The following is a 25,410-nucleotide window of genomic DNA, read 5'->3' on the forward strand; positions in this document are numbered from 1 at the left end:
CATCCTGGTATATTTTCAGCAGTCTAAATGACATTTCTCCGATGAATCACTGGACTATATGAGAGATCTGCTTGAGCTGCTACTGTATGAAACCTCAGTTGACACACGTCTTAGAAAAAATAGAAATGGTCTGATGTAAGCATGACATGCATGGCCTCTTTGATTCATACCCAAGGGGCAATCAGCCACTTTGTGGCCCTAGGGACGCAAACTAAACTAGCTTTAGTAACTATTAAATTATCCAAGAAACTCTACAAGGGACTTTTAAAAGAAGCACATGGTATAGCAAGTCTTTTCTGCTTAAATAATGCATGGTATTGTATTAGCTACTATACTGTCTGTAACTGGGATTACATTTCAATTATCAATTACATTTGGTTTTATTTTTAAAAGAAAATCCCTGTTTGGTAGAACGTTATTTCAGAATGGCACAGTCTATGTCAACAGCCGATATAAGATGCGTGCAGAAAATGCATCACTAGCTTCAAGCACTCGGCTATAAAATCAGATGTAATTCTATAAGAACCTGTAATTTACGATAAACAAACATTTTGTTCCATGTTGCCGCAGTTTCAACCACGTAAACTTTCATATTTGATTTGCAATAATTTGCTTGCTCGAAACAGAATCCGTGACTAATGAAAATGATTATGTGAATAAGTGATGTGACAAGTAATTGTGTCTGTACAGAAGGGCATGGTTATGATTACCCATTCAATCCAGCCAAGGGTGTCATTTATCATCATCCACAACCCCCCAATGTGAGAAAACAAATGTCAATGACCCAGGTACCATTTTATCAGCTTATTCCATTGTTACGCTTTGAGTTTTTAGACTAATTCTATAAGGGCTCTTGTTTAAATGTACAATTTCTCATGGATTAACCGGTGTGCAGCTGCTGAAAGAAATGATCCATGCAGCAGGGAGCATTGATGCAGAATAAAGCCAGTTCTCTCTGTCACACAGTAGGGGTCTCCATATTAAACTATAGACACCCCCAACCCCTTAAACCCTTTGCATTGTTGGGGGTTCAGACCCAAACAACAATACAATGCAAACAATCTGAAAAGCGTCTGACATCTACTAGAACAAGGCCTTTTACAGAACAACAAAGGCATTATTTACAGTTTTAAATGGATGAGTGCAGGATCAGAAATAGGCATCTCAGATAATGAACAGTAAATGATGTCATTTCAAGCTGTAAGTCTTACATTGACACCTGACCTTATTATATCTATGCAAACTGATCATTAGCTTTGCAGTTGTTATGTGATTTATGAAGAGCGTTCCTCTTTAAAAGGGTCTTAACCTTCCTGATGTGCTTCATTCGTTCACGTCTAGTGGTTAGGCCATCATCAGCCCGTCGATGCCTCAGCTGAAGGAATTACCAATGCCAAACACTCTACTCGTGAAACACGAGGCATTTTTTCTCAGCGTGTTCACTGTTTATCACGCTGGCTTGTTTTATTCTGACCTTGCAGAGACTGCAGACAGGCCTCCCCAGTGGTCCAGACTAAATATTTTTCATAAATTAGAAAATAGCCCCGTCTTTGTCCCTCTGCTGCGTCTCTGTCCCTCCTGAGATCTCAACTAGAATCGTTTGATGATAAAGCATGTTCCGGAACATCTCTCCACAGGCATAACAAATGGCCATTTGGTTTTAGAACACTGTTACTGTATACTTATACAAATCTACCGGACAACCAATAATGGTGCATCCCGGTATATATATAGTGATTTCACTTGATATAATACATGGGTTGCTTACTGTACTGTTTCTAGTCTGTGTGGTCTGTTACGGTTTTGTTTTTTTAAAATAACCTGGGTGGACGGATTTCTATGAATTTCTTCAGCACTTTCAAAGCTCAGAATTCAGTGCAGGCTGTTTAAAAATGAATTCACTGTAGTTGTACTCTGCTGGGAAGAAATTCAGCATCCGTCCTGGATATTGCTTGAGAAATGCGACACACGTTATATTAACTGATCCCCAAATGCAGTTTAATCTCTTATAAATGTTCTGTAGAGTTCACAAGTTCCCTTTGTATTAGGATCCCACCTGACACCACTCAGAGTTTGAGTTTCATGTTTCGAGTTGCACAGGGAGTGAATCTGAATTGGGGTGGCAGGGTGAATGGGTTTCACAGGACCCAGTGTGAAAATAAAGTCTGGGAAACTGGAAGATCTACATCAAAATGATAAGGCCTGGCAAGGACAGCTGCTTTATAGTCTTGGTTATTCCTTTAACACTGGATTCATTTACATTAATATTAGTACAATCTGTGGACAGCACACAGTGCCATTGGTGGACAAATATTGTAACTGCCATCATTATCTCCAAGGGGAAGCCACACTTCAGGCATAATTTTAGTGGCAACTGGCTCTTGAAGTAAAGGGATTGCAACACTGAGTTTGAATTTCACGTGATGTGGTGCAGTTTCAAAGGCCTGGTTCAATCGTTCATTCACCAGCCTGTCTGGTAGGGTACCTTCTGAAGGGGTGCTGTGGGATGATGTGTGACTTCACTGTGATTACTGAATGGAATCAGTAGAGGTTTGGCAAGATGTGGTGGCACATAGAATGCAGCAAGGCACTTGGAAAAAGGCAGGGAAGCTGGAAATCTGTGATCAAATAGAGAAATCCGATTTGAAACGAATACACAAGATGTAGGCAGAGGTTGTTAAAAAAAAAGAAAAGTCCCAGGGCACAGATGTTGAATCAAAACCTATTTTGTAAAGCTTAAATGTGTAAATATCACTCCTAAAAACAAACAAAAAAAGACTTTTGTAATTGAAGTTACCATTGCTTGATATGCCTCTGATTGGGGTCAAGTGTTTTCTTCACCTTGGCTCAATGAGCATAGCAGATCGGGATGTTGTTTAATGAGTATACTGTAGCAGCCTTTGCTCCAGCACAAAGCAGAGCAGTGCTGTCAAGCTCCTCATGACATATGTACAGCTGCAGACTTTGTGGAGCTCGGGAGAAAACACAACATCATAACATACCGGGTGATCCAGCACTGCAAGAGAATGAGGAACAGTGAGCAAAAGGCATCCTTTAAGCATGCTCACCAGAAATGCTGTCCAAAAACTGACAAACCAGAACTGGTCATCCATATTGTCAGTTGCCTCCTGATATCTGAGTCACTTTTTAAGAAGAAACCGTTTGACCAATTTCATGTGTACCTCAAGGGGATAAGCTAATAGAAGTTCTGTGAAATCCCTGTGTCCCATAACAACATTCGCAATGTAACCCAATCTCTGTGTAATTAAGGCTGTAGCCAAATACTCTACATACCCAAAAGCTTCCTGATCAGATGTGAGAGCTGCAATCCCCTGATCCCTGTTTACAAGGATCTGTTTTACAAACATGCTAGTTTTGACTTTGCAATCGTATCTGCTTTCAATAATTCTGATCTTTTCCACGGCTGGGCTGAATATTTCTAAAGAGGTGAATAAGCAGCACCGTTAAGAATAATCTGAATGAATGAATTGTGAATTTCAAGTATTCTTAATTTGAATCAAAAGTAAGTTCTCTTTTGTTCTGGAACACTATTAGCCCTGAATGATTGAAGTCGTAGGCACTTTAAAGCTTGATAAAAACTTGGGATCTGGGAACACTAGCTCCATTTAATAAATGTAACTGTGTGTAAGGAGAAGGACCTGTTCAGACCTCTCAAACTGGAATTTAGTTTAATCCATGCTGGCTGATATGAAATCTGATAAAAAAGGAAAGTCTCAGATGGTTTCATATAAACGCTGCCAGGTTTTTGTACAGGGTCTGCAGTAATAGAGCAATGACTAAATTACTGGAAGGACACCAAAAATGAACAACAGTTATCATAAATATCACTGGATAACATTGTGTCCAGTTTTACCACCCTTATACCCTTACCTGTCCCTTACTCCATTTCTGGTAACCTGTCTGGTAACCTTTCATATTTCATACAGTATTTATAAAACAAATCCCTAAACTAAAGCATGACGTGTTTTTTGTGGTCACAGTTTTTGGACCCTGTAGTGTTCACATGTCCCTGAATAGACGTGACGTGTTTGTGGTTGCTTTATGGCAGGATAACCTTTAGTAAGAGTCTACCTTGAGTCATCAAGGTAGAAAAAAACATCCTGTCTGTCCAATGCATGACCTTAAAAATGATTGGCTCCAGCTAGGGAGCAGATGGGTTTGAAAAGCTGTGTTCTCCAGCAGTGCCATTTCTCACCTTGATTAGCATTTATCCAAATGAACTCAATCCAGTCTACCCCACCAGCCAACCACCAGGGAACAAGGAAACAAAAATGCTCTCAAACTGATATGACCTTGCAGCACCACGAAGAAAAAAACAAAACAGGAAATAGTGGGAAATTCACAGGTGGCTAATTTACCTTTTAAAACTTCAGCCGCATAAGAATGGGAGATACTAATTGACATTGGAAATGTGCACAGCAAGTCTAATGGCTCCCTGGTGCTTTACCTAGGAAGCTCAGTGTTCATAACTGCTCCTTGTGCCGTGGTCAAGTTTTATATGACAGTTGCAGTCAGATATTAAAACCTAAATAAGAGAGTAGTAGTAATTTAGAACACGCCATTCAGTGCTGGTGCTGTTCCTCTGCTGGTTCATTGTATTAATGAATAAATAAATACATACATAAATAACAAGCTGACGTTCCAAAATTAAATTTCACACTCGGCAAGAAAATGAAAGAAAAATGCTTGCTTTAATTTGTTTATCCTTGGATTTGCATACCAAGTGCAGATTTAGTAAGCATTAGCCTAAATTTACGACACTATTAACAATTCCCCTGGGGCACGTGCTGATTTAGAGTCAGTGCACATCCAAAGGTGATATCAGCGAATGGACATTTATATCCACTCTCATAACTAACACCCCACCTAAGGCTGTATGCCAATCACTACTGATTTACCCAGCGTGTCCTTACTGCGGCACCCAGTGTACGAAGGCCCTGAATACTAAGGGTAAGGATGAGTTGCACATTGTTTAATTGTTGCAAGCTCTCTGCTGTACAGTATAACGTCTTTCTTTGGGGTTGGAGACGGAAGCATGCATGATGCTGCTCTTTTGGTTCAACGGGTCGTCAGTGTCTTAACCTGGAGCACTCGGTTGCTACCTTTACACTGAAACTGATGGACCGCTCCAGTGGTTCCTTATGTAACAGGCTGTGTATCACACTGACGTTACAGATTCTGACCCCTAGCGGGGAGTTAGGCTGTGTATCACACTGACGTTACAGATTCTGACCCCTAGCGGGGAGTTAGGCTGTGTATCACACTGACGTTACAGATTCTGACCCCTAGCGGGGAGTTAGGCTGTGGATCACACTGACGTTACAGATTCTGACCCCTAGCGGGGAGTTGAGGTTAGTAAAAGCTTTGCAACCGCACCTGCAGACGAGCCTCTCTTGCATAGCGGTTAAGACATCCGCTTGCTGTGTGCACGATCTTGGTTCGGACAGCATTCTCCAGAAACCCCCTCCAAGAGAGCTCAACTCGTTTAAAATCATGAATTAAATCATGCTACAGAATAACGAGCGGCATGAGCATGGGAAAAAGCTATGAGGTGTACCACAGAAAACCTTATAAGCCAAGTAAAGATGCTCTGAATGAAGGATTCAACTATAATGACTTTGGTTTCCACGTAGTGGAGGAAGATTTATCAGAGTGAATATTGAAATAAGGCTTCCGCGTTAGTGCAGTTAATCTTCTTTAAGGCCAACATTTCTGCCCAATGTTGACCTTTGTGCAAATGGAGCCTTTCATTTATGATTTAGAGAAATGAAGGCATCCATATCCCTCGCCCTGTAAAGATGAATATTAATGTGCAATGACGTATTTCTCTGCTTCTGCACATAACTGGGATTCCAATGTGTCCTGGTGGATGGCATCTTAATTAAACTGATACATTGATACAGAAGCATTGGTCTGCTAGTTACAGCATGTGAACCAACACGGCTTCTCTGATTGTGTGTATGGCTCTGCTAGAAGGAATGCATGAGTTGTATTGTAACATATATGCAGTACAGTATATTACAATGTATGTAAGTTATTCTGCATTAAATATATATGCCATACACAGTATAACAAAAACATATTTCATGTCCAGCCTCCAGTGCAAGTCATTTGACATCGTTGTGTCACAGTCCTAGCCCAGCTGTTTGTCAGTCACCCAAAACAATTAGGCATCTTAAATGTATGCAAAATTGCATACGTGCCAAGCCATCTTGCAGTCTCAGTGGGTACTCTTTTGGGCATGAAACAAATAGCTTCCTGTGCTTCTCCTGCCCTGCGGATGAACTGAAGAACGCTGCAGTCTCCAGTTGTTTCATGCCTGCACCATTCAAGCGCATCACAAAAAGGCCACCTGGGTCTTTCTCTGTGAATTAAGGATGCAAAGCCCAGTGTTCTGCATTTTTAAGTAAAAGCGAGCAATAGAGAGAGAGAGAGAGAGAGAGAGAGAGAGAGAGAGAGAGAGAGAGAGGCTAAACGCAGCTATTCCCTCAGTCTGCAATAGCCACTTTCTTCTACATCCCCAAAGAAACAAACATAATGCAATTCAACCCAGAGCTATTAAACCAACTGCAGTAGGGATTTCAAATGGAAAGCGTAACCAGGACAATGTCCTCGTGGTAGAAAACCCCAGGCCCTTTCCACTGGATTAGGAATAAATAGTTTAAGTGCATACAGGCCTTTTGTTTCCCTCGCCGAATAAGACAGGCCTGCCAGCCAAAACCTTGCTCTGAATGTGCTTTTATTAGCTTTTTACTGCTCTTTATAAAACACTCTGCAACTTCATTTTAGCCCATCGGTTTCATCCGCTACTGAACAGAGGTAATGCAGCAGCTCAGGGCTGAGGAGAAAACCTTTGTTATACAAGCCCAAAACACAGAACAGCCACAGAATTACCTGGCCAAAGGCGTAGTGGAAAATTACAGTGCACATCAAGTTCAATCTGCCCCTGAAAACGCTTCAGACTTTAAAGTGTGCTTAGTAATGCCCTATCCGCACAGCCTATATCAAGTGATAAACAAGCTTTGAGACCATTTGATTGCCGTGAAGTTCTTGCAGAATTAACCTTTTCAAAATGTGTAGTACACTGTATAAGTGGTGTGCAGTAAACATGGTCTTTTGCCTTTTAAGGGGTAATGGGTTGCCTTTGATTGTAATGAGAATGCAGCAGAACTAAATAAACCGTATACCTTATAATAAATTAAACAAACACTGTTGCAAACAATATTGCTCGCCATAGCAAATGCCAACCTCTCCTGCACTGCTAAAAACTTTGCCTCCTTTGTGCAATGTATTGCAAAGGAACTCTGGAAAGAATATTAACTATGGTAATAAGGTAGCATACGGTAGTTACAGTAATGAAGCAATTTACCTTCAGTTTTGATAGATACCTTCATTGCCTATGTACTGTACAACCCTTAGATGTATACACAATGATATCCTCTGGGTCAGTGAGAGTCTGTGGGAAAGCGGCTGCAGGAATTCACAAGGGTATAGGAGCCCAGGTTTCATTCCTATGTGCCATATTGCATTACCTAACCCCCAACACCCTACCTGCTAGGCAGACACAGCCCGGACAGTCAGCATGGGGAGATTTGTATACCACTTCTGCCACTTTCCTCGTGATGTGTTTGATCAACAATCAGATGGTAATAATTTCTACAGCTCAACTGGCATGCATACTGTAGATAGTCACCCCACGCACATGCACATAGTAAAGGAAGTGTTCCCTGCCTCTAGCTTATTTCTGGTGCAAGCTCAGCAGAATGCTTATCTGTAGATTTCTCCCCAGCAGGAATGTGGTCAATATTTATATCTTCAGCACAGAGAAACGAGAATCAGCAAGATTAATTGGCAAGGATGCTTCTGAAATGCTTTAGAAATGAAGGTGCTTTTTCCTTGGATATTTTCTGGGCCACATGAGTTCATTTTCTAATTATGTTTTTTGCTCCATATATAATACGGTCCTCCTTACAGATTCTTATTGCATATAGTTTGATATGAAACTAAACTAGAAACATTCCTTTCTCCAGTACAGCAGTTCTTAACATTCATGTTTTTCAACATAATATTCAAGTTTTATCATGTAAATGCAGCATACTAAAAACTGTTGGGCTTGCACTACTTAAAGGGTACATAAGGACCTTTTTATTTTATTGTGTTACATGTTCTCATGTGTTGCTACAACTGTTTACGTAAGGTGTGTGTATTGTTTTAATTTTATATATATATATATATATATATATATATATATATATATATATATATATATATATATATACTACATTACCCATCATTCTCCTGCTCACATATGTAACTGAGATGGATTTACCAGTGAGCAGGAAGATGATGGGAAATGTAGTTCTGAGAGGTCCATGCGGGTACATGGGAAGCCATGTTGAGGCAGGGAATGCAGTTTAAAAGTTTAAAAAAGTGGTCAAAATGTAAAAAAAAAAAAAAAAAAAACTAAAACAACACACACATACAGTTGTAGCAACACATGGGAACATGTAACACAATAAAATAAAAAGGTCCTTATGTGCCCTTTAATTGACAGACAATGCAAGGCAGTAGGGAGAATTAAAAAACAAAAAATTATTGAACATCTTTCAACAGTGAAACATACTGTAGTTCGTAAATACACTGTATTGAATTGCAATAAAATATGAACAATTATCCTAAAATCCAGTAACAGTTTCATCATAATAGATGCCTGGGTGTACTGTAGGAAACTAAGCAAACTGACCTTTTAATGCAAAATGCATTGCAGTTAATTGGGAAGCACTCCTAAGGAATCAAAAAGAAATATATATATATATATATATATATATATATATATATATATATATATATATATATATATATATATATATATATATACTATACTATACTATACTATTTGAGAAAAAAGAAGGGCTCAAACATCAGAGGACTATTTTTAATAGATTGAGTGTTTTTTTGTGTATTTTGAAAATGCATTGGTCAGAGAACACTTTGAACTTGTAGGAACTGGTAAAAAGTCATCATTCTGATTTCTTTTTTTTTTTCCAAAAACCCTGAGCTCCGGCTCTTGATCTGTTGTAAGCACGTCCTCCTGTGACATGACAATGTCAGTGATGATAATGGCACCGTAGGACAGCACGTTGATTAGGAAGAAACTGCAACACAACCCTGATTGCATTCTCCTTAGCACTACGTGTTTAAAAAAACAGGGCTTCTTTCCAAAAGCTTGCCTTTTGGGATAAGCGGGCAGATATGTGTCATTGTACTGTATCAATAGTCCTCTGTCTGCTCAGCTGTCATATGAATATTTATGACACACTGGGGTTCTCCAGTGCTTGGTGTAAGACCGGTTGTGAGGGACTCTGTGTGTGTGTGTGATCTCTTTCTTCTCTGAAAGGGTCATCAGTATTGGGCAGCACGCCGCAGGATTACACAGGTTTAACCCTTTCTTTCCCGACCCCAGAGGAAGTGGCCTGTATTAAATCTGCAGTGAGTCAGTGACTTAAGCGTTGGTTTTAAATACCTCAAGAGATGTGCATCCTTTTTTCTTTGTCCCCTATTAATGGGAAGATCTCAACACAAGTTAGCGGTTTCAGGGTCGGTGCTGTTTGACAGATGTCTATCAGAGTAGTTTGTTGAGTTTGTTTTTAGTACTTGTATTGTAAATATCTTATGATAGAGTTTTCTATATTTATGCTCGATAACCTGGGGTGAATAGTGTTTTGGCTAATGCCTTCATCAGTGCTGTGTCTAATGCCTTCATCAGCGCTGTGTCTAATGCCTTCATCAGTGCTTTGTCTAGTGCCTTCATCAGTTTTTTGGCTTGTGCCTTCTTTAGTGTACTGTTGCTTGAAGTGCATGATGTCATGCAAGGATGGTGTGAATCCAGCTAGCACCAAACTTACATTTCCATTCACACTCCCACGCTGTTAGGAGGGTAAAGGGGATGTCGTAGTCTGTCTCATTGTGCTCCAGCAACCCCTATTGGTCAGGTGTGCGATGAGTCCGGCCAGACACATCCCTGAGCAGAGCCCTCGTCTCCAGGGTTCAGTAGCTTGGTAAAATCCATTGTTTAGAACTAGCAGGCGACATCTGGAACCTCTCCTGCAAATGGGCATGCCACAAAGGCAAACGTTACAGCCTAATGTACTGTATATGCAGTATTGTGCATCAGTGATTAAACCTGATTGCAGGCTGCAGGATGTTTAATTACATTAGCAGCATGTTTAGCACCTTTTTATGTACTCTAATCAGAACTTTTAAATTTGCCAACATTAAAGGTTTCGTATTACCCTTTTCCCTTATTAGTTTATTGAATTGCTCTTTGGGGAATCTTTAATGCAACAGAGTGGCCTCTGACAATATGCTGGGGCTTAGTCATGAACACTACTGCATACACAGCACTGCCAGCTGGGGCTCTGGGGCAAACAGGGCTCAATCCTGCTTAGATTTTGAAATCTGATGAGATTCAAGGCAGCTATATTATGAAAAGCTGATCTAGCCTTGGAATTACACAGATCTCCGAAGCCCTGTCAACAACCCTTGAGATTCAGTAGAAACGGAGGCCTGTGTTTATAATTCAGTCCATGCGTGGTAATCAACTCTGAGGTCTGAGGTTTAGGGAACAAGGAGCTGGGGGATAGTATTGCTTTAACCTTCCCAGTCGCTAGCTTGACACTACCAGTGGAGTGATTATCCAAGCCACAGGCAGGTGCCAGGGGTGAGGAGGGGGCCGGGAGCAGACGAGAAGAACCGTGTCCCAAATATCTGAGACTCGTCTTGGTGAAGACAGCATTGTTTTGAAGCAGCAGGTCCTGCTAGCATGTTTGCCTAAAGACTAGTGAAGCTAAACCTGGCAAACAGCTTGTACAACCACAAACTGACTTTGATACAGAGGGTTGCCGAAGAGCACTTAGTGTCAACACAGAGTGCTTCGATTCCAAGGTATCCAAGGTTACGCCATTATGGCAGCCAATCAAAGCTGCATTGAATTCCCAGTGGGTTATAACATAGCTGTCTAGAGGCCAGTAAGAAAACTGTCCAATTACATTAGCTCATCATCGCAAAAGGGCAATTAATCCATCCTGGGACACCATCAAGGTTAATATCTAATTAAAATTAGCAACAGCTCGAATATCTATTAGAAGATGCAGGGGTCTGCATATTGACTTTTCTTAGCATGATATCTCATTATGGAAAGGTGTGCAGTGTGACCTTTGTATAGGAAAAATCAATTTAAAAAGGAAATTGAGGGCAAAAGTACATTTTTACATGAAGATTATTCTTGTGTGTAGAAAAGTCTATAAGGTCAGTCCTGTGATATCAGCCCATGTCAGATAGTATAGACTACTCAGGATCTTTCAACCAATCAGAGCGCACGTTTCGCCTTCTGCACTCCACGACACATCTCAGAGGTGCCACTTTCAGTTTCTACCGGGATGAATTCTCCGTATCAAAACGGTTGACGTCACCTGCTTTAAAAAGTCATACCTGAGGCACTTCTCAGAATGCAAAGACCATTCAAAATGATGACGTCATAATCAGCCGTGTACCTCAGCCACTTCTCCTCATCAACCTTTTCCCTCTTTTCAAAGAAATTGACAACGGATGAAATAAAAGTTAGTAATGATAATAAAACTAATACAGCTGGATTTTTAACTTGTGTATTAATAATTAAGCACTATATAATCGATTTATAGGACTGTGAGTGTCTGTGTGTGAGTTATATCAGCACGCACTTAAACAGACCTTGGCCTTCAGAATCAGTCCGTTCACTTTTACTTGTTCTGATATTCCACCATACACAGACGTTCGCTGTCCTATAACCGATAATAACCATTAGATAACTGGCCAATACTTTTCAAGTCATTAGAGCTCGTCTGGTCTCCAAAAGGGAGGGGCATCCAGGAAGGAGCTGGGGCCGTCATTAAGGCTACACACCATTGATCTGTAGTGTTCTAACAATCACAGCAATTTGTTTAATCTGTCACCGGGGTTTCTTTTGGAACAACAAGCACTAAATTCCTCTGAAATGACCTATCAGGCTCTCCAAGACTTACCGTTTGTCTTCCCTTAATTGTAGCCTGTTACCAGAAGGTCATTTTCTGAGATACGCTCTAAAGGGTTTAGATCTGGTGAATTCTAAAGATAATCTTATGTTAATGTATCCGTAGATTGATCTACAGAGCAAGTGATAAATACTCAAACCGGAGAAGAAGTACAAGAAAATAGTATGACTGGTTCGGTTTAATAGTTAAAGACCAAAATTTGACATAATCCCAAATCAAAGCACAGGACAATATAGGACCACATTATGGATCGTTCTTCAAAGAATAAGCAGGATGCTAAATGCTCCGCAGGTAGTTCCTGGTTTATCAGACGGTATTTGTACACATCGTCCATACATGGGTCACTGGAGTCCTCAGTGCACTGAGGGTTATATTCTGCTGTACAGAATTCAGCACGCACAGAATTCAGTGCAGTGTGCGCTATTGCAGACCGGTATCATTAAATCAATCCCAGAAGCTGCTTTCCATTAACAGCAATGTCTAAGCCATCTGTAAGGGAAAGATACAATAGCGAAAGGGGTTAGGACTTTGCGATGGGGAGCCTTTTTTAAATTGAAATGTGCACTGTGCATGTGAATGTTGTACAATTCATACAGAGAGCGAGAAAAGGGGTTTCTATTACTAGTTCCATTTCCTTCTTTGTTTTTTATATTATGATATTTTTTAGTAGTTTAAATATCCATTAAAAAAGATTTTGACTATTAACAAGAAAAAAACATTTTTAAAATATTAGGTTATTTATATTACCATATTTATCTCTTTGCCTGCACCCTCACTCACAATGTGCTGAAAGCAATCCTGGGAAAGCATATTCTCCACCAGTGTACTGGGTGATTATTAGCAAGTTCTGCAGTTCTGCAATCTGTAGTATCAAAGCAGGCATGGCAGGCTGATGACGCTGGGTGCACCATGGAAAGCAAATGCAAGGTGTTACCACAGGTGGGTGTTGCGGGTACCTCCTGTTGCACTGCAGCATGAAAATGAATGCTGTCAGATCTAATTTTGCAGTGCCAAGTGTCTATATCAAAAGCAGATAACTACACCTGCACTGCCCCCATCAAGTTCCCCCAAGCAGAATCTGTGTTTTTCTGTGTGCTTGGAGTGTGTGATCTGAGGCTTTGTTATTTGTCTAGTAGAAAGCATCGCTGATTGGTCGTGGATGTGGATTGCTATTGCTCTGTCCCAAATAAATTTAACTGCACTTTGGACTAGACAACACTACTACATTATACATACAGTGCTCCCCCTTTATAAGGCAGCCCATTATACTGCAGAACAGGTTATAAGGCGGTACGGTCATGGCTCCCATTTGCCCCATAATGCCATTACACTAACACTAGTATTCTCGTTATAAGGCGGAACACAAACAGCATGGTCTCTTAACTGGCTCCTTAACTGGCTAACTACAGCGTTATAAAGGGAGAGCACTGTAGTTTGCACTTCATTCTTTGACCCTTGGACTCAGCTTTCAAGGTACACCTGCCCACAAATTACCATGCAGATAAGTGGAGAGGTTGACTGTAGGGAAACCATGGGCAGGAGGTGCAGGATAATTACCCTCCCCGCTAGACGAAGCCAAAAAGCAGATGGAGGCTGGGGAGGAGGAGGCGAACTCTGGCGCACAGCAGGGACTGACAATTTGATCAGATATTGGAAGCGCCTAAAATGTGCTTGATGTTTATTAGTGATTTGATCTGAGGTTAAAAGTGAGTTCCCTGCCTGAACCACCACTTTGCTTAATTTCTGTGAAAGCAATTGTTGAACAAATATGTGCCATAGATACCATACCATCTTCCCCTTCCAAATGATTGAGAGACCAACGGCGAAAAGGTCGCTCCAAATAAATGACGATGGGATAATATCTGCAGAATGTGTTTTACAGCTCATAATGCCATGCGTTTATGAGGGTGTTAATGGAGTGAGGATTGATAGTTGTGTGAGGGGGGAGGGGCAGCTGATTCAGTTTTCCATCGGTGTGCTTGCGCAGGCAATCAATACTAATCCTCCGATCCCTCTCGCAGTGTCTCTAGGGCTCACCTGACCCCCATTGATCGTCTCGCCACGCTCACAAGTGCTGTTTAGATATCTTCATTGTACGTCTGCTTTTTCTTTTCAGCCACGTTCGGGTTGCTGTATTTGAATGGATGGTTTTGGTCTTTGGCTGTAGTTATTGTTTTAATAGTTTTGTTTCCTTTTTTGGTTTCTTAAATACGTGTTAAATAATGCTTAATCTGCTGTATGTTTTACCTTTGCTGTAAGGTGTATCTGTATGAAAAGCCCTCTGTAAATATAATATTGTTGCTGTTGTTGTAGGGGGGGCTTCTCTTCAGTCAAACACACCCAGAGGAGTGGATGTCACCAGTGTATCTCCCAGGCCGCTCGGAAGCAGAGCCACCTTGGAATCCTCTCGGATGAGATTATTGTCAGTGGAGGAGCTCAGCAGCGTGCCTTCAAAGGACCTCTGTTTCATTGTTAAACAATACCGCAACAACTGTAAGTAATTAACATATCGTACAAATGTTTTACCCAGATCCCGAACAGTGCCACCTGTACTGAGATGATAAAAATGGTTTGATGCTAGAAAAGTAACTTCAGGCAAGAGCATTGCATGTTCTCCAATATACGCTGGGGCTGATTCAATGCAAACTTTACCAACTGTGTTGTTTCCCTCTTCTGTGGCTCTATGATTTAAGCTTTTAGACACAGTTGGACATGCCCCAACAAAGCCCTCTATTTGAAATGAAGCTCCGGTGAATCCATGTGTTTGCATTTAATAAATCCCTAATTGAATATATTAATATTGACGCACAGGATTCCTCGTGGAGCCCACTTGGCCAGACTTTGGTTTGCTGGAGTTTGCATTGCACCCTTGTGTCTGTTTAGAAAGGTGTCACTCTGGAGTGTCAGCAGTCATCTCTAAAAGCTAGTGATGGTTAAAAGGGTTAAGTGCACAGTATAGAAGAAATGTGACACATCCATTGATCTCCAGCATTGCTGTCCCATGGAGACTGGTATCATTAGTCCCGGCCACCTTGGGGGACCAGCGGGGGGCCCTTGAGAAGCAGATGCTGCTGATGGGAAAACGGTTTCATAACACTTCAGAGACACCGCAGGAGGAGGAGAGCTGCAATGCACTCTGGGTTAACTGCTGATGGGTAGCTGCTTATCTGGAGGGCGAAGCTTATTGTTTAAAAAGATACAGGGGGATTTGGAAGTGCTGTAAGTATGGCAATTCAGCAATCTGCAGCATCAAAAGTAATCATAGCAGAGCTGTAGCATTTCTGCCAGGGCCACAATGGAAAGTAAATACCAGGTGTTATCACAGCATCCACCTGTATTTTAATGACCTCATTAGCTGCATAATCAATGAAGAATTTAAGTTAAAACATATTTACCTACATTAAATATGGGCCCTATTTTCCACTGTCCTGTAATGAGGCCCGGCTTATTTCATTTATAATTTCCTATATTATGCTGTTATTGCATCTGTTTCATATTTTCCTTTTACTCTTGAATTACGTACAGTATATTGCAATCACAATCTCTGATTTCTGTGCTGAAAGCAATCCTGGGAAAGCATATTCTCCACCAGTATACTGGGTGATTAGCAAGTAATTATGGCAATTCAGCCAGCTGTAGCATCAAAGCTGATGAGGCTGGGGCCAGAGAAAGCAAGTACAGATCTTAATAGCGCTTCCCTAATTGTCATGGTCATGTAAAGCAATAGTGGCACCCCCTCCCTTGTGGTAACGTTTGTTATTTACTTAAGGGGTGGTGACCTCCATCAATCTATTTGAGCTCCAGTTTGCTGAGCTGTTGAAGTAATTGTTCTGTTACATGACAGAACATTCATACACGAAGTCCAGGAGCACATACTGCACACAAAGCCTAATCTTAACGTTAAATCGTAGTTTTCCCCCAGCATTGCAAAATAACGTTCTCTGGTCAACAGATGCATAAAATCGTAATACGTACAGGACGAATTGATAATCACAGGGCTTGGGTCTGGCGGATTCCAATTTATTTTTGTATTTATTTTATTTATTGATTTATTTCACCTCATTTACAAGCGGGTCCTGGAAAACAACAATGCATACAAAGACAATTGCAATAAAAAACATGTGTGGTTCAAACTTAATCAGCAGCACACCAAGATCAAAGAACAGAGTCAATAAGACCAATTATTGTCATAAAACTGGAAAAAAAAAGTAATCAAACTGAGTTCTGCTGCTGGTTCCTACCGTGAGAAGCTGCTAGTGATTTTGCACATTGCAGGAGACCCGGGCTGATCATTACATCTCCTTATTAATACGCAGCTCCCTAATCAATCTGGAGACCAGGCTGATCATTACATCTCCTTATTAATACGCAGCTCCCTAATCAATCTGGAGACCAGGCTGATTGTTACATCTCCTTATTAATACCCAGCTCCCTAATCAATCTGGAGACCAGGCTGATCATTACATCTCCTTATTAATACCCAGCTCCCTAATCAATCTGGAGACCAGGCTGATCATTACATCTCCTTATTAATACCCAGCTCCCTAATCAATCTGGAGACCAGGCTGATCATTACATCTCCTTATTAATACCCAGCTCCCGAATCAATCTGGAGACCAGGCTGATCGTTACATCTCCTTATTAATACCCAGCTCCCGAATCAATCTGGAGACCAGGCTGATCATTACATCTCCTTATTAATACCCAGCTCCCTAATCAATCTGGAGACAGGGCTGATCATTACATCTCCTTATTAATACCCAGCTCCCGAATCAATCTGGAGACCAGGCTGATCATTACATCTCCTTATTAATATCCAGCTCCCTAATCAATCTGGAGACCGGGCTGATCATTACATCTCCTTATTAATACCCAGCTCCCACGGTAACCTGGAGACCCGAGGCTGTCTTCAATGCCTTTCAGTCACTAATGTGCTCCGCGATGCAGAAGCATCACAGCTGCTTGCAAAGCGTCTTATAAATGACGAGTTTCACTTTTCCATGTTCACGATCCATCTCCCGTCATAACAAAATAATCAGCGGTATCCACTTTCTAATAGCTTCCTGACACATAAGGATGGGTTTGTGTTCAGGGCATGCATTAAGCATGTTTTTTATTCACGCAGAATAGCCCAGCTGAGATAGATTGTTCCTAGGGCCGAGGTCGAACCCAGGTGTGTGGGACTGAGGCAATAATTCAGCACACATCCCCACACTGTTACATTCAAAGGATCTATTACTACGAGATCCTAGAGCTCTCAGGGTGAGTCATCAGTGCAAGTATTTGATAAATGTAAGCACCATAAATATCAATGCTGAAAAACAGCTGCAGTTAATATATACTTTTAAATTCATAGTTGTTTTTTTAACAATTCAATGCACTTTACAAGTAAAAACCATGCATTACGATACAGCATTTGCGATTCAAACATCGATAGCTCTGCAATCTTTGAAGTAACACGTTACATTAAGGATCTCTAATTACTGTGTGCTACATAGTAGATGCTTAGTAAATATATGTGTACTTACACATATTACAATGTTATTATGCATACAATGTACTTGAAGCGTAACTCTTTTTGCGTGATATAACCCTAACCCTAACCCTAACCCTAACCCTAACCCTAACCCTATCCCTATCCCTATCCCTACCCCTAACCCTAACCCTAACCCTACCCCTAACCCTAACCCTAACCCTACCCCTAACCCTAACCCTAACCCTAACCCTAACCCTAACCCTAACCCTAACCCTAACCCTATCCCTATCCCTAACCCTAACCCTAACCCTAACTCTAAACCTACAAAGTTCAAATATATTTGCCTCTAAACTACAATATGGGCTGTATTTACCTCTGTGATGTAATGAATTTAGTAAGGTCCTATGTTATGCTGTTATTACGTTTGTTTCATATTTCCTTGAATTAAATATATTGCAAAGTTTAACTTGAACGAAGGGGCATTCACAACACAGTTTAATAAGGATAATAGTAGACAGCTACCTAAACTGATATCTAAACATAGAATATGATCTGATATGTAAGGTTTATAATATTCATTTAAGGGGATTCATTCCAGTGTTAGACATCCTGCCTTGACTTCATGCTTGGAAATGGAGACAAACTGAGTGAGTTTACCCACTAATACAGCTGTTAAACTAACCTTACATCAGTCATTTTTATTAGTATATTGAGCAACGGCGACTTACAGAGACTAGGGGGTGTGAACTACACATCAGCTGCAGAGTCACTTTCAATAACGGATCAACCGAAAGACAGAACACAAGGAGGTTAAGTGACTTGCTCAGGATCACACAGTGAGAGTGGCTGAGCTGGGATTTGAACCAGGGACCTCCTGGTTACAGGCCCTTTCCTTTAAGCACTGGACCACACAACAAGTCATGGTTCCCTTGTCTCATTTACATTACCGTCAAAGGCAAAAACTGGCCATTTGTGTGAGCAGCTACTGCCACATGGCGGTGTCAGATCAATACAGAGACACAGCTAACAAGATGAGCTGAGACAGGGGGCAGGCTGAACACAGCGTTTCTATTCAGGGACTTTGATCCTAAGGCAGGGGTATCAGCAATGATCAGCGCAGCATGGATTCAGCAGATCACTGCTGTACTGGACAGCATTATCACATCAATCTGGGAAAGCAATCTGCGTATGCAGTGCTGGAGACAGGAAGCATAGAGTGCATGAGGGATCGTTCTTCTGTAGCGCAACACAAGGGGCAATGGCCTTCCTTCAACAATGGTTAAGAGCCTTAAACATTCATAGTGGCGTTGGCTGGGTATTTGATAGTAGGGACTGCATAGGTCCCAAGTTTCATCAACTGGAATGCTGTGGATGAGCCACATTACATTTTGAATCAATAAAAGAAAAAGAAAACAACAGCATTGGTTACCATACAATAAAATACAATTTGCTCTTCGTCCTAGGGCGTTTTACAAGAAAAAAAAGCCATTGTCCTATCAATCCAGCTCACAGATGAGCCAACGCAAACAAATCTGTTTTTAAATCGGATGTAAAAGATTCGACTGTGCCAGCATTCCTGGTATGACTTGGGATGGGGTTTTAAAGGCAGGAGTATAGCAACAACTTCCAGGAACTGCCAAAAGTTCAGCATTCACTGATCTGAAGGCGAGACTAGGAGCATAAGGTACCAACATTTCCTGTAAATATAAAGACTTTTATAGTTGTTCATATTATCATAAAGTGCTGGTCTTTGTTAATAATCATTGCTATCTTCATCAGACAGTAAATGGAGATTTAAACGGAAGTGGGCCTGTAGAAAACAGCGGGAATCTTACAACTGTAATAATATAGATCAATTGCACTTTCAATTAGAAATATTCTTCATTTGATAATTCTTTTAATTATTGTTCAGTATGTGTAATTATTATACCTACTGTAAGTGAAGCGCTCCTTATAATCATAGTAGTAATGAGTATTATGAGCATTTATGTCAGGGGAGGAATTTCTTCTGGGGTCTGGGGCAGTATTTTCAAATGATTTAATAAACAGCAGCAATGGCACTCTAATTAAGAACATGCTCATAACTACATTATATCACTCATTTATATAGGGTAGCAGCTTGTTATTTATATGTCAGCATTTGCATAATAAATGCATAGTTAAGCAGTCAGGATTCAGTGTGATCGCCCCTACCCTAACCTGCTTTCAAATTCAAAGGAAAAATGCCATCTCTAATAGCAAAATATAGCTCATGGGTACAATTGTAGCAATTGTGGCTTATTATTTGTTGTTATCCCAGAGGAGCTTATTAGTGTTGTTCAGTCCCTGGAGTATTTAATGGCTTAGTCCTAAGCCAGGAGTGATGGGCTCACATTGGGAGCCCGCGCAGTGCCACCCCTGGAGTTATTTCGGTCTTTTTACGCTTTTTCTGCAGCTTACAGCATCCCAGGACAGGAGCTGGGATTGCCGCCAAGATCGAGAGAATTGCTGGGAAAAATGAAGGTTGCAGGGATTCTAAATACAGTACTGCTTAGGGAATGGCAATTGAAAATCCTGCATTAAGAATTTATGACAATGCTATTCTATATCTCAGTGTGCTGTTTCTTGCAGTGTGCTGACTCTTTATTTTTATATAGCGCCTTTCATAGTGGACCACCATCACAAAGCGCTTTACAGAGGTAGGCTGTGAACTGTGCATTATATGCAGAGTCACTTACAATAGGACATTGATTTAACATCCCATCCGCAGGATGGAGCACAAGGAGGTGAAGTGACTTGCTCAGTGTCACACAGTGAGTCAGTCAGTGGCAGAGGTGGGATTTGAACCGGTGACCTTCTGGTTACAATCCCTGGACTTTAACCACTGGACCTCACTGCCTCCCAAAGGTGAAGCCCAAAGGTAATTTGTGGTTTCAGTTTTAGTACTTTCACTTTATTTATGGTATTGCATGGTTGTTTCTTGGTTCTGAATAGGCAATTTCTGTATGTAGAACATGAAGTTAATTACAATGTTATTATGCATAGTTACAATGTACTTAATGTGTATAACCCTAACTCTAAACCTAACCCTAACCCTTTTCTGATTCAATTGTCTACTTACATATATTATGCCAAAAGATTTACACATTAAGTACAACTATACATAATAACATTGTAATTATGTGTAAGTACACATGCATTTACTAAGTAATGCTATGTAAATACACAGGAGTTAAAGACACTTAATGTCAAGTGTTAGCCTAAAATGTAAACCCTGAATTCAATATATAGAGCATTATACAGTCGGCTCAGTTAGATCACATTGCCTATCACAAATGTTATGAAAACCTCAGGAACAACTCTGTACCGCTACATCTAACCAGAGTGATCAATTACACTGCAACTTCAGTATCGTTATGCCGTCCTCTCATCTCAGTATGCAACCTATTCTCTCCTGTGCAATATGCAATTATAGTTTGCGGTTTCACCTTTTTGCACGGGAATGTTTCATTGATGAACCCACTTTGTCACGCGTAATGGCTTGTTGAGTAAACAGGCCCTTGTATTAAGATGATGCATCGATAACAGGCAAAGCTACATTAAAGGGCTCTCTTTCAGTGCCCAAAGGTTTGAGCTGGCTCTTTATTACCTGCTTGCCACTGCAGTTTAAATATGTTTTTATGTCTGCTGTATCCTGCGGATGGAATCAATAAATATCACGCCTTTGCCTAGCCAAACACACTTCACTTCCTGCTAATTCTCTGGGCTTTGTTACCTTTAGCATATTCCTACAAACGAGGGTTCCGGTGTGTCCAATCTAGAACATTGTGGATCCTTGTGGTTGTTCTGGAACTTGTTTAAATTCTTTATAGAACCATTGCTATCTACTGAACAACCTTGTCCTCTGTATTCTGGGTTCAATTAAAACACAAACAGTGATAATCCAAAGCTGGCAATAATTTTTTTTTTTTTATTGTTAAACACTAACACAGCCCAGGCATATTTTTAGAAAACTGTTGAGAGTGGAAGGTACATTTGGAACTCCTAAACATTGCTTTAGTTATCTTTTTTTAATGTTTCATGTTTCATTACAGATGCACTTACGTAGCAGTTAAGAGAAAATTGATGTGACAGATACAGTACAGCTAATGCAATTCATTACAGTACTTATTGAAGCTGCAGACTCCAAAGTGCTGCTGCATTAAATAAAAACTAATACAAAAAGTTGTGTAGATGATTTTTGTCCCAACCTTGGGATAAATGTCACTTAATTTGCCATGATCACCACACTCTTTAAAAAGACCCAAGCAGGAGAGTTCAGTTCAGGAGAAGGGCTGAGAGCAGCAGCACCGAGATATCTGCAGCCTGGGTGCTGGTTTGGATCATGTCGTGAGAACAAGAGGTCATTTACAAGGTCTAAATATTTATTGGGGGTAAAAAAGCTTCCCCCCACAGTTAGAATAAGACAGAGTTAAGGAGAACGTACCTCCTTATGAGTTTAGTTTCATTCTCACAGAGGGAGATAGAGTTGGTCTCTTTTGATGGGTAACTGCTTGGTTTGGTTATTTAAACCTTTTTTTTCATTAATTAATAAAAGTGCGCAAAAGCGCGGAATTGCAGTCATCTGCTTCGGTCTTTGCTATTTCTGCCACTGGCTGGCCTTGACCGCACACCACTTTAACACAGATACATACAGTTGTGTTATAGGGGTCAATGAATGAGGTATTATTAGAAACCCTGAAAACGAATACCGCAGTTTTATTTCGCTGACTAAGCTCCAAGAAACAAATGAAAACCTTCAAAGTTAAATAATTGTCAGGAGCTGTGCCGTTTGTGGGGGGTAAATCCTGAATCACTGTGTATTATTAAAAACACATTTACTTTGTGTAGTAGGTGAGAAAATATAATCTCCACATCTATAATTGGGAAAAGCAATGTCAAACATTGCCTTGGAATTAAAATAAGAAAAACAGAATGGATTTTTTCTTTTTCTTTTGGCTGAACTAGAATTACACATGAGATATGGCACTTGTTTTATTTTCAAAGTCTGGATTTTTCATGAATATAAACTATTGTAAGATGCCACAGAGTTAAGGTAAACATGGAATGAACTGCTTTGTTACACTATAAGGATGAGACCGGACCGTGTTTCAGAATTGTACCCACATTACATTCCACATTAAACGTTATTGTTTAGATACAATACATGCCACTAGTATTAACAGAGAAAGGATCAGATGATCTGAATCCCCGAAGAGAGCCCTCAGACTGATTCACTGATGGTCACTGATGGAGGTGTTAGAGATTTCTTTGTCTGTGTCGCCTCCATGCCCGATATTTATACCATATGGGTTTAGAACATACGTGACTACAGTCTGTTTCTGTTATCTTACTAATTATCAATAGAATTTATCCCATTAGCTGTTACTCCATTCAAGTGCAACCCACAGCAAACCAATCTTTTTTAACAAGGACAGTGGTTAATTGTATACCATATTTCATTCCATACATTTCTGCACCTGCTTTATCTCTTCAGTCATTTCAACCAATACATTTTACTCTCACGTGATATACATTAACCCTGCAATATAATACTAGTTAGTGTTTGGGCTAAAAGGAGGCATTTTTAAGAAGGTTGCTATTGAGTTAAAAGTAGTGCTTTGGAGTGATTTTTTCAATTCTCTTTTTTTTCACATTCATTTCTAATACATCTTTTTCCACAAAGCTCTCTGTGCCGGACACTCGCTGTGTGGCAATCACAAGCTGACTGATTCAGATGTGCCAGCTTAACTTCCCTCTAAAGAAGTGCCTGAACAAAAAGCTTTGTGAGCTGCTTGCTTTCCTGCAGTGTGATGCCTTTCAACATGGAAATCCATATGTTCTGTGATTCTCTTGCTCCCACAGGAGTGAAACGTGCTGTGACTGAACTCTCCAACAAAACCGAACAAAACTCATCGAATTTGCACTACAGTTCTTCGTTAGGAAGCGTTCCAGGGTTCATTATTGCTTCTATTTGCCTGGTATAAATTCCATAGGGGTTCAGTTCCGCTCATCAGAGTTGTAACATTGGACAGGTGATCCTTATATAAACAGGTTGTCTTTAATAAAAGTTCATACATATCCATTTCAGTCCCAATGTTTTTTTATTTATTTGTTATCGTGAACTCTTCGGGGTATGAGAAGTTGCCAAGACTTAAAAACAAAAACATTTAGAACATACTGTAAGAACATAAGAAAAGTTTGAGAATGAGAAAAGGCCAATTCGGCCCATCAAGTCTCATCCCTGGTTAGCACACCATTCTCCCCTACTGGGGGGGGGGGGGGGGACTAATTTAAAAGCACTGAATCTAGTCCTTTTTAAAATGTTCCCAGTGTTTTAGATCCTACTACTTCACCTGGTAGGCTAGTCCATGCATTTATACCTCTGTGTTCTATTCAGCTTGCATGTACAGGTAGTGGACAAATAAATGGAAACACCTGGATAAATGAGAGACACCAAGTATATTGAAAGCAAGGGCTTCCACACAGGTGTGGCTCATGCGTTAATTAAGCAAATAACATCCCAGCATGCTTAGGGTCATGTATAAAAATGCTGGACAGGCCTGGTTGCCTATAATTATGGCTAGCATGGCTGCAAGAGGAGACCTCAGTGACTTTGAAAGAGGGGTGATTTTTGGGGCACGTTTGGCAGGAGCTTCAGTGACCAAGACAGCTCAACTTGCTGATGTTTCACGAGCAACGGTGTCTAAGGTGATGTCGGCATGGAACTCCAAGGGAAAGACATCATCAGCAAAGGGCAACAGCGAAAGCGCATACTCCAGGATCATGATATCTGTGCATTAATTCGAACAGCAAGGCAAAACAGGTGAGCAACTGCAGATCAATTGACTGCAAATTTCAACCTGGGGCGGGAGCAGCCAGTTTCATCAAAAACAGTCCGTCGAGAACTCCACAGAGCGGGATACCATAGTGGCCCAACACCCTATTAAGTGACTTTACATTGGTGTTTCCATTTTTTTGTCCACTACCTGTATGCCCTCTTGTTCTTCTCTGTGCTAAATTTGAAGTAGTGTCTTGGGTTACACATGTATTTACTCACTAACTGCTATGTAAATACACAGTAATTAGAGGCACTTCATGTAAAGTGTTACAGAAGAATCTAAATTTAGTTAGCAGCATGTTCTAACCCAATTCACCTTTCAAATTGACTCATGTTTTCATATACCAGCTTCAACCGACCTGACCAGTTAAAAACCAGCACACAGCCAGCTCTGAGTAGGACAGACCAGTGCTTGTTATTACTGGAATTTCAAACAAAAACCACAAACAAATAAATAAAAGTACAAATCCTCTCCTCAGAAAGGGCCAGGTCTGTTGGCCAGAGAAAATATCAGTGTCCCTTTATTGTACCTCCTTCTCCAGAGCTGTAACTGAAAGAAAGTCCCAGCTCACAATGTGCATTCCCCTCGGTTTAATTATTTATGATTGAATTCACTATTATGTTTTGTACAGCCCTATAATTACCGTTACAGACTTCTGGGAGTCCTTTTGCATAGATTGCACATTTCATTCAGGTTTCCTCATTAAAAATATTGAAATGCAATTTTTTTTTCATGTTGATGGAACCTCAGACAAAAAAGTAGGTTTCTACATATTGTGAATATGTCTTGTTTGCAATTTATATTTTCTTCGTGTATGGATTTACACTGTTGACTTGTGTGCACGCACGCATGCACACACACACACACACACACACACACACGCACGCACACACACACACACTTATTTCTGCTGATAGATTAGTTTGTGAGTCCCCTAGGATGTTTTAGTTTGTAGTTGAGTTTGCATTTCTTTCAAGTATTCCTA

The 25,410-nt window shown here is 40.5% G+C and overlaps 1 protein-coding gene across 3 annotated transcripts in view; it reads left to right on the forward strand.

Annotated features, from left to right (window-relative positions):
- The window catches only part of LOC117397461 (galactosylgalactosylxylosylprotein 3-beta-glucuronosyltransferase 1), a 54,416-nt gene that overhangs the window by 7,991 nt on the left and 21,015 nt on the right, over nt 1–25,410 (forward strand). For 2 of the 3 annotated variants that reach the window (XM_059010225.1, XM_059010224.1), the window contains exon 2: nt 14,403–14,582. The gene's annotated coding sequence lies outside the window, so the exon portion shown is untranslated. Of the gene's footprint in view, nt 1–14,402; nt 14,583–20,332; nt 20,465–25,410 lie in introns of those variants that run through there. The other variant, XM_059010226.1, reaches the window with a different exon arrangement.

The sequence above is a fragment of the Acipenser ruthenus genome, chromosome 40 (genome assembly GCF_902713425.1).
Source record: "Acipenser ruthenus chromosome 40, fAciRut3.2 maternal haplotype, whole genome shotgun sequence".
NCBI lineage: Eukaryota > Metazoa > Chordata > Actinopteri > Acipenseriformes > Acipenseridae > Acipenser > Acipenser ruthenus.